The sequence below is a fragment of the Hemitrygon akajei genome, chromosome 15 (genome assembly GCF_048418815.1).
Source record: "Hemitrygon akajei chromosome 15, sHemAka1.3, whole genome shotgun sequence".
NCBI lineage: Eukaryota > Metazoa > Chordata > Chondrichthyes > Myliobatiformes > Dasyatidae > Hemitrygon > Hemitrygon akajei.
Genome location: NC_133138.1, coordinates 61,790,715 through 61,801,218, shown reverse-complemented (window position 1 = coordinate 61,801,218; position 10,504 = coordinate 61,790,715). Strand labels below are relative to the sequence as shown.

General features: G+C 35.7%; 1 long non-coding RNA gene across 1 annotated transcript; it reads right to left on the bottom strand.

Annotated features, from left to right (window-relative positions):
• Positions 1-214: 214 nt before the first annotated feature.
• LOC140739400 (uncharacterized) lies at positions 215-10,204 on the bottom strand. Its single transcript, XR_012101622.1, has 3 exons — positions 10,100-10,204; positions 3,916-4,882; positions 215-2,596 (listed from the first exon to the last, which is right to left on the bottom strand). It is a non-coding gene; the product is annotated as an uncharacterized lncRNA (long non-coding RNA).
• Between the last annotated feature and the right edge of the window lie 300 nt (positions 10,205-10,504).

The window sequence follows — 10,504 nt, the reverse complement described above, 5'->3', positions numbered from 1 at the left end:
CAGCAGCCTCTCCAGACTCTGGATTGGGGATTGCCAAACGTTACGTGGATTTTCTGGTGTCGTCTGTTTTGTCATATGCTTTTGTGATATCATTCTGGAGGAACGTTGTCTCATTTTTTAACTGCATTGCACTTGTGGTTTCTAAATGACAATAAACTGAATCTGAATCTGAATCTGAAAAATGTATCGTTATACATTGTATGCCTGATGACGGTTCCTGGCCCGAAATATCAACTGCTTATTCATTTCCATAGATGCTATCTGAACCTGCCAAGTTCCTCCAGCATTGTGTGTGTGTTGTTCTGGATTTCTAGCATCTGTAGAATCTCTTGTGTTTGTCATACATTATCTTTCTCTTTCGCTATCTCACACTCTAATATCTATTGGAAAAATTGCCTTTACTCAACTGTATGTTGCTGGCAAATTTTCACAATCTGTTGAAATGACAAAAACAAGAAAACATCTGCTTTACAATCAAACATACATTCATAGCTTTTCTAAGAAAATATAAATGAATAGCATCACATTAGTCAAAAACAGAATCAAAATTTAATAGGGAATCGTTGGCAGAGTAAGAGACTTATTACATTTCATTGAATTATCTGTCTCAGATTAGAAATATCTATCAAGATGAATGGGTTCTAGTATCACTTATGGAGCTTTGCCACTTCACTCAATGTTTCCATGGTTTTTTGAATAATACGGGAATTTTTCCTCTAATTTCCCAGCTAAATTACGAACCATATGGAATTTAGCAAAAGATAGTACAATCAATTAAACTGTTTTGACAACCATTTACAATAGATAAATTAATTCATAAATAATGAACTCAACACATCAAAAATAATCAGAGTAAGTATAATATAAAACTGTTTCGAAGTGGCATTCCACTGAACTAAAGTTGAACCTATCTGTTCCAATGAAGATAATGTCAATTTACAGATTTGCACCAGAGTTCTGAGTAAACATTTGTTGGCTCATTAATGCTGTTGACTTTAATTCAATTGGAATGCATTTTAGTCAATTAAAAAATAATTACATGAGATCATACCTGGCCTTCGAATTCTTTTTACAAATGTAGTGCTTGTAACAGATGGTCCTGTTTTTATTGTACATCATGGATCAAATATGCCACTAAAGAAGAATATCACTAAATTAATCAGTACTGCTCGTCCTATCAGTGCCTCCACAGTACTTTTTACCTTGATGTTTGTCTCCTCCAGCTGGTGTTCTCTGAAGACCTCTTCCCAACAGCAGTTTGCATTTATTTCCTACTAATTCTGCCCTCCCTCCATTCTACATGGCTCCAGATAAATATTGTGCTCCGAGTTCCATATATACAGTAATATTTCATTTGGATAAATTAAATCCTAGGATTTGCTCAGGAAGCTAAGAATCATCTATTGTTGTTATTGAAGTTCAATTGGCTTATTGTAAAACATATTGGCCTCTTTTCCAGCAGCCAGTGTATATCCACATGTCCCTGGATGTCTACGAAATATTGATCTCTCCTTTATGTCATTTGCCTCGGATAAGAGTAATTCTTAAGCTCTATTCTTCTCAGCACAGAAAGTTAAATTGGTTTAGATTTTCTGTGTCTGATCTTTTTTGTAGAATGGATAATGTGAATATGAGCATTTGTGCCTAAGCTTTGAGGCCTAAAATTAATAGGTGTTAACCATTATATAAATAAAATGAGGCCTGATGAGGGGTCACAGCTTGAAATGTCAACTTTATTCATTTCCATAGATGCTGCCTGACCTGCTGAGTTCCTCCAGCATTTTATATGTGCCACTTTGGATTTCCAGTCTGTGCAGACTTTCTCGTGTTTATGATAAATCCTTCACGTTTGGTAATTGGCTGAAACAGGCCTAGAATCCAATGATCATTTCAACCCAGTTCATTTGAAATGAAGTTTATGCATCCACCATATGCCTTTAAGTTTAGACATAAGCAAACCAGTTACAGCAATTTCTGCATTTTCTCATTATTTGCATCAATCCTCTCCCAATTTGCCATTTAATCTTTTCATACTTAGTATCATTCTTAAAGTACACAATTGGTGTTATTTTTTCTAAAGCTATGCAAAATTGATAAGGTCATTCTGACATTTGCACAGATAACACTATAATAATAAAGCAAGTACATAACTTTCAAAAGCTCATGACTCACTTTTCCTTTGTCATTCTGTTACACTTGTCAATTTGAACTAAAAGTGTAGGTGCAAAAATCATTAGTTTTAAATATGGTGGAACATTTGGAGCCTTTCTTTTTATTTCAATCAATAATGTAAGAATATTTATAATTCTTAAAATCATTGTAAATCCATGTTTCAGTAGAAAGATACATATACTCCTTTCAGCTTCAATCAGTGCAGTGAATTTTATAATTCACTATTTGATGTTGTATATGTTTCACTATATTATAGCTTAGAAGTTGATTGTCCATCCATCGTTGTGTGTATTCAAAAAGAGAAGAGTCACATCAGGGCAAATAGTGCACTGCTATAACTGGTGAACAAAATGTTTCTTGAATCTTTCTGTCACGTATCTTGAAGGTGGCCATTTGCACTTTTTATTTGCCTGTAATATGTCGGCTTGAAAAATAAAACACAATGGCAAAGACTTAGCAAAACATATTTACAATTTGATTCAATTTTATCATTAGTGGGTTCTCCTCATTCATCATTTGTCATGATTACACTTACAGTCTAATTTAAAGTTTTATAAGTTTGATCCAAAACAATAAAACACTTAGGAATTTACCTTAGTGGATTTCTTCACATATGCCAGACTAAACACTACCCACTGGGTTAATCTATCGCTCCCATTTCCAGGTTACCAGAATCACAATTAGTCATTTCATCCAGTCCTATTTTATCTAGTAGGTCCACTTCTATCTGACATAATCTCAGTTTCACATGCATCTATTATCCTTCACCTTGTTTGACTTCTCATTTATCAACACATTTAAGGCCTTATTCTAAACCTTTCTGTATTAAAGTGTAAGCCTTCAACTTATCTAACTTAACACTTTGTTACTATATGTTCTTGGGAAAATGTTTTCCTTAAACTTTCCACCTTGTCATCTCTTGCTCACTCTCTCCCTCCTTCTTTTCTGGTTTTCATATCAAAAAAGTTTGATTGTGTAAGTGAGAATGAGAGAGATTGCCAGTGGGTGACTCTTGGCAATAATTCCTGGGCCAAAACAACAATGCAATACAGGTCTCATACTATGGTATCTACAATTTCTGCAAAATTGTAGTTTATATTTGGTCTTTAGTGGATTACATTATTCTGAGATATTTAATATATTTATTGAGATAGTGTGCGGAATGGGCACCCGGCCCTTCTAGCCTTGCAGCCCAACAAATCCCAGCCCAATCACAAGACAATTTACAAAGACCAATTAACCACATCTTTGGACTGTGGGAGGACACCAGCCAGCCGAAGGAAACTCATGTGGTCACAGGGAGAACATACAAACTCCTTGCAGGCAACGGCAGGAACTGAACTCAGGTCACTGGTACTGTAAGGAGTTGTGCTAACCATTATGCTACCATGCTGTCAAGTCCTGTGCTCCTCCATACAAAAGACCAGATAAACATCCTCCTGAAAATGTGGGGAACGGTGGCAGCCCAAGGAATTTTCTTGTAAAGAACACCCAAGAATTTTATGTCATTTGATGTTATTCAGTTATTGTGTAATAGATTTATACAGTAACAAATTCACACCAACTATTTACACTAAGCCGACATTAATTTTGTTCTATTTTCTCCAAATTCCCATCAACTCCTCTCTCACATCCCTGATTCTATCACCTACATACTCGTGGCAAATTACAGTGGTAAGTTAACCTACAAACCCACAAATACTTTGGATGTGGAAGGAAAATGTGCCCCCAAGGGAAACTCACGTGGCCACAGGGAGAACGTGCAAACTCTACACTGTTTGCAACTGGGAGGCAGCAGCTCCACTAGCTGGAGTAGAGGGAATTACTGGAAAATAAATGAACTTCCATTATTGTTTAATGTATTTAGATCAGAACATTCGTCTCTTTTTAATGCAGGTATGTATTCACTCATTGAACTTCGCTCTTTCAATTTGTTACTTAATATGAAGATCTGAGCTTTCCTGTGCCTCAGTTATATAGTTAATTTTCTGCCATCTAGTGACGCAAAATATTAACTACATTAATTATTAGTTGGATATGCATGTTCCACTGGATTGTTCTGTTCCATCAAAGTTAAAATATATAAAGTACGTACAAAGAGTGCCCTGACATTCAATTTCTTTCAGGCATTCACAGTAAAACAAAGAAATTAAATAGAGTCAATGAAAAGTTATAAAATGACTGACAAATAACCACTGCGCAAAATTTTTAAATAAATAATAAATAAACAAAGATTGACAGTAAAATACATAAATAAATAATGCTGAGAACATGAGTTATAGAGTCCTTGAACGTGAGTCCATAGGATGTAGCATCTGTTCGCTGTTGAGATGAGTGAAGTTATCCACATAACAAATACTGACAGCCTGAATTGAAGTATCCTTGAATGTGAGTACATTAGATGTGGGAACAATTCAGAGATGGGGCAAGTGAAGTTGTCCCTCTAGTTGAAGAGCCTAATGTTTGAAGGGTAGGAACAGTTCATGAACCTGGTGGTGTGGGTTCTAATACTCCTGCACCTCCTTCCTTTCTGATGGCATCAGGGAGTTGAGAGCATGGGATCCTTGATAATAGATATTGCTTTCTTGTGGCAGTACCCCTTGTAGAAGTATTCAACAGTGGGGAGAACATTTCCATTGATGGACTGGGCCTTGATGCAACCAGTCTGGATACTCTCCTGTCATAGTTTTAGATGCCATGTCGAATCACGCTTGAAAAATAAAAATAAACTTGATGATGTTAGGATCTTAAGATTGTCTTTGAGAGTTAGATGAAACAAGGTGACATTGTACAGAGCTAGAACAAGGAAAGAAACATTCAAAAGAAATCCAAAGCCTTCAAACTTGTCTCAAAATTACTTTTTTAAATTTAGTAATTATTAAAAATGTTTAAAAAATAAGTAATGATGCAAATCATATGTAGTGTGGAGACATTGCTGGGATTTTGAATGCATAAGGCAGCAAACACTGGATATTAGATTTAGACACACTTCAAATTCATTATAATACCACATTCTAAATGTAGAATAGTAGTGTAATTTTTTTTTAATTACTAATTATTAATTCACTGTTTTCAAAATTCTTGGGAAAATATAAGTAACAAGTTTCTCAAATACTTAGTTTCAGTTCAGGTTAAACAAACTTTCATTAAAAATGTCAGTTAGAACTAACTTCAGGATCCAAAACATTCCAAAAGGCAATGAGCCATCCAAAGAACCAATGAAAGTAAAACATAAGAAATTGAATGGGGCCAGGAGAAAGTCCTTCAGCTACTAGAATCTGTTCCATCATCCATTAAAGATCTGACTCTTAACTCCATCCATCCACTTCATTTTCATTATCTTGTTCCTGGATCTAGAAAACTTCTGTTGAATTTCAATTTAAAATGATTAAGCTAATATCTATTGCTCTTGTAGACATCTATCAAATGATATGTGCGTAATGTGATCTAAGCTTTCCTAATAGGCTCTGATCAGTGTTTGAGATTGTGTCATCTTTAACTGATTCCCCCAACTAGAAAATAATTTTTCACTGCAACAGAACTGTTGAATCTCAGAAGGTAATATCACTGATGCTATTCAGCCCACTGTCTATATTTGATCAAGTGGAAAAACAGTCCAGCTTGTTCCACTCTACACCCTAGGTGTAATTGGACAGTGGTGCCTTATTAGACCACAAAGGTTTGTTAGTTTGCTGCATCTCTGAAAAAAATAAACTCTCTCTGCAGATTTTAAGGACTGGTTTAAAAGGACACCAAGATCTCTATTCTTTATAATATCATGCCATTTATTAGTTCTTTCAGACTGCATCACTTCATCTTACATTCACCTTCATCTATCCCTGATTGTTTTTTTCCTAGAAGACACAATTCCTTTCTTTCAAATGGAAAAATTAATGAACCATCTTGTAATGAAATGATGCTTGTTGAAAATAGTTTGATGCAATCTTATTTTCCACCATTTAACAAGAGTGCAAAATTACCAATTTTGAATCTTTATGATGAAAGCATTAACTCACAAAACAAAATCCTAAGCTTATCAGTACATTTGGTCTTCCGACAGATAACTTGCCTTTTTAATTATTAAGACAGTCCTTTTGCTATATTTAGTTGAACAACAGTGCATTCAAACTTTCCTTATTACATAGTCTCAATATATTAATGATTTATTGTTTTCCTACTAAGTTATTTAGATGTGTAAAGAAAAGCTCACTTAAGGAATTTAAAAGGACTAATTTCATTTCCATTATTATTATAAACATATTATCACATTTCCATTACAACATACAAGAGACCATTTTGACCAGGTCTATGCCAGCTCTCAATCCCAATTATTTTTTCTGTAATCTGTTTTCCTTGCATCCGAATCAATGACTCCCAGATCCTACCACATACTTTCATACCCGGGGAAATCCACAGAGGTCAATTAAACTGCCTATCCACGAAGAAACCCATGTGATGACAAGATGAAAATGTAAACTCAACACACCACACAGAGATCGGAATTGAAGCAAAATCATTCAAACTGTGAGGCAACAACTGTACTTGCTGCACTACTGCATCTACTGTTTGCTCTATGGTAGGACCTTTAAAGGTCCGGAGAGGCATTATCACCACAAAATCCGCCAGGTCCACTCTTCCAGGCCAACATCCTCAGCAGTCTTGTCAGAGACTTAATAGTGAATGTTGTTACTATTTCCAATGTGTAATTTAATGAACTCCAGGGCAAAGTTTGCTCAAGCTCTGAAATACAGAAACCACCTCTGTACTTAAAACTTTTCAATACTATCTTACTCTTATAACAGTTCGAAAACTTTATGCTAGGGAAGAATCTAAATGATGTATGGCATAAATTAGGTTAAAAGTAATTTTGTTTCATAAATGGGGTTCATAAGTAACAAACTATCTTTGAAATTTAACAGACTGCAGATGCTGGTAACCTGAAATGAAAACAGAAAACGCTGGAACCACTCAGGAGCACCTGTGGAAAAAGAAAGAAAGTTAATGCTTCTGGTCAAAGACCTTTTAGTAAAACTTGGAAAATGAAAGAATAACTAGTTAGAAGATACTGCAGATGCTAGAATCTGGTGGAGCACACAAAAAGCTGAAAGAACTCAGCAGGTCAGGCTCCATCCGTGGTGGGAAATGGGCAATTGGCATTTTGGCCCAAGACCCTTTATATGGACTGGGACATGTTTGAATAAAGGGATTAATTTTGAAAGTGTGAGGCCACAATTGCCCAGGGTACTACAATATTTACAGAGCATAATAGATCAACGGGAGACCAATAACAACAAGAATAACTTGTTAAAGGTGTAAAAATACAGTTCAAAACCACTGTGGAACCCGAAGCAAAAAGAGGAAATGTTGGAAATAACCAATATATCAGGTAGTGCCTACTGAGACTATAAAATGTAATTGATATTACATATTGGTACATTTACAGCAGAACTGGCCAGTTTTGATACAAATTTGAAATATTGTTATTGTTCTTGAATATTGCTGAATCTAATAGTATTGCTGCAACATACCCTGACAAATGAGATGTTGCTCCTCAGGTTCCGCTGGGCCTCACTTAGTCACTTGCAGAGTTCAGAGTGAGTGGAATGAATAATCCAAGTGAGTCGCCCCTGTAGACGGATAGAGGCGGGACTACAGATCCTCATGGAATAGTAGGAAACATTGTGACTTCTTTACCTCAATCCTTTTACTGGAATCACTGCACTTCAGAAGAAATTGATTGAAATATCTTGAAAAATACCATTAATCATTATATAGACACTGGTGGTTGACAACACTATTTCACAACACTATCGCCACTTCTAGGTGCCTCAGTAACTCAGGCAACATAATCAAAGACCAGACCCACCTGAACGTTCTCTCTTTTACCCAGTCTCATCAAGCAGAAGATACAAAAGCCTGAAAGGACATACCACCATGTCCAAGGACAGCTTCTATAGTCTTGACTTCAGGATCTGCTTCATTATGACCTTGCACCTTATTGTGTATTTTCCCTGTGACTGTCACACTTTTATTGTGCATTCTGTTATTTTTTTCCATTTTACTGATGTGACAAAATTATCTGCATAGATGACAAGTAAAACTAAGGTTTGCACTGTACATCAAAACATGCGACAATAATGAAACTATTTACCACTTTAATACACGATTAATCAAGCCTGAAGAGAGCACTGATGCAAGTGACTGAGATTTGTTTTATGTTCACAAAATGTAACTTAACAATCCTTCACTTAGTGCGTTTTACTGGAGAACCAATTGGATCAAAAGACTGAAAGCATGGAAGAAGCTCAAAAGGCTCAAAGTAAAATTTATTATCAGAGTACATGCACGTCACCACCTAAAACTCAGATTCTTTTTCCTGAAAATCTATAGAACAGTAAGTTTAAACAGCATCAATGAACAACAAACCCTGATGAAGGGTTTCAGCCTGAAACATCGTCACTACCTCCTCCCATAGATGCTATCTGGCCTGCTGAGTTCTGCCAGCATTTTGTGTTTTTATTTATTTCCAGCATCTGCAGATTCACTCATGTTGTCAATGAACAACAAACTGTGCAAAAGCAAATATAAATGAAATAATAAGATAAAAAGTCCTTAAACTGAGATCATTGGTTGTAGAAACACCAGAAATAGAATGAATGTAGTTATCCTCTTTTGTTCAACAGCCTGATGGTTGAGGGGTAGTAACTGTTCCTGAACCTGGTGGTGTGAATCCTGAGACACTTGTACCTTCCACCCGATGGTAGCAGTGAGAAAAAAGTTTGGATTTATATTGTTTAATACATGTTCATTTTAAATGTTTCTTCCTGAGAATGGATAAAATGGTAGGCAGAAACTGAATAAAAGAAACTCTTCCAAAATATCTATTTTCTTAATTTGTGTTGAAAATTATCTATATTAATGCAGAATTATTAGATACCAATTATAATAGAAGTGGTGGGCATGAATACATATTGAGTGAATGGATCCACACTCAGCTGAAGCTATATCAACTGCCTCACATTACTCCAGCTGAAAATCTAAGTTCCTATTTTTTCATATAGTTTTATTTTCCACACTTTGATCTCTCATTCACTCTTGTCATTTCTGCATTTAATATGAATGGTGGTCCTAAATGACTCTTTGAAGTCTCTGCAGTCCATCTGCTTCTGCCAGCTACTCCTTGCACTAAGTATATACAACACATTGTGCCTCAAAACCTTATTGTATCATCTGATGAAACAACTAAGTCCATGCACTTAAAATCAGTGAAGGTTAAATGCTAAAGCATTTAAACCCCAGGGTAAATTCTGCACAGATAGCCAGCCATTAAACCAGATCAATAGATATTTATTGATCCAAAGAAACCACTTGCCTCAAAAATCCATGAACGTAAATTACTTTCTCCACTGCTATAATTTTATTACAGATTGCCACAGCACCTTTTCAAATCCAGGGTCCTCAGTTTATGAATGACAACATACATCAGCGAACTAAAATGCCTCGCACATGAAGTGATAAGTTGATGTTTTTCTTTACCATATTAGTTCCATGCAAAGTGTTCGGTGCCAATTTGTTATGCTGAAGAAAATATTGCAGCATTTGGGTAGAACTTGCTTTCAGGCACACATACCAACCACAGACTTACCATCAGCAAATCCACCAATACTGATGTGCAGGCATTCGCTGCCTAATTCAAAATGGTGAGGCAGGGTCTTATGCAAAGTAATACTATCAAAGAATGGATCAGGCTTTAACAAAAACCAAATGACTTTGAAAGCATCTGATATAAAATGAGCAAATAAAACCACTGAATCTATTAGACATCATAAAAATTTAAAAATTAAGTGATTAGAGGAAATTTATTAAAACTTAAAATTTGAAAGCTAACACAATTCACGTAAAGGGAGATGAATTGCTTTACACTTACCCATCTTTCTTGTGCCCATTACTTCCCTATTCAGTTGAATGTGGAAGTAATGAGCACTGCTCTTGCACCAGATCCACTCTGGCCCAGAGGATGAGTGCAGTAGATCAAATGGTGGAAAATTACAGAAAGTGTAATCCATTATGACTTCTTTGCAGATTCATACATCAGTGAGCAGCTGAGAAGTTACAAGCAAAGCTTGGTCAGCAAGTACAGGACTTACGTACGTGTTTGTGCAGTGTATCAAATTTGTTATGTGTTGCGTGAAATCAGATTTGGTGAGTGGGGACCGAAGACACTCACTATCATTAAGTTACGTATTTATTTACAGGACAAGACAAGCTTTGAGCATTCAGTAAACCATTCAAATTACACTCATTTACAAATACTTATCTAAAGTGTGCTACT